The sequence below is a fragment of the Bison bison genome, unplaced genomic scaffold (genome assembly GCF_000754665.1).
Source record: "Bison bison bison isolate TAMUID 2011002044 unplaced genomic scaffold, Bison_UMD1.0 scf7180017864063, whole genome shotgun sequence".
NCBI classification, from domain to species: Eukaryota; Metazoa; Chordata; class Mammalia; order Artiodactyla; family Bovidae; genus Bison; species Bison bison.
Genome location: NW_011494635.1, coordinates 3,536,875 through 3,537,123, shown reverse-complemented (window position 1 = coordinate 3,537,123; position 249 = coordinate 3,536,875).

Here is a 249-nt window from a genome sequence, read left to right as displayed (position 1 = left end):
CCAGGGCTGATCTCATTCAGAATGGACTGGTTGGATCTCCTTGCAGTCCAAGGGACTCTCAAGAGTCTTCTCCAACACCACAGTTCAAAAGCATCAATTCTTTGGCACTCAGCCTTCTTCACAGTCCAACTCTCACATCCAGACATGATCACTGGAAAAACCATAGCCTTGACTAGATGGACCTTTGTTGGCAAAGTAATGTCTCTGCTTTTGAATATGCTAACTAGGTTGGTCATAACTTTCCTTCCA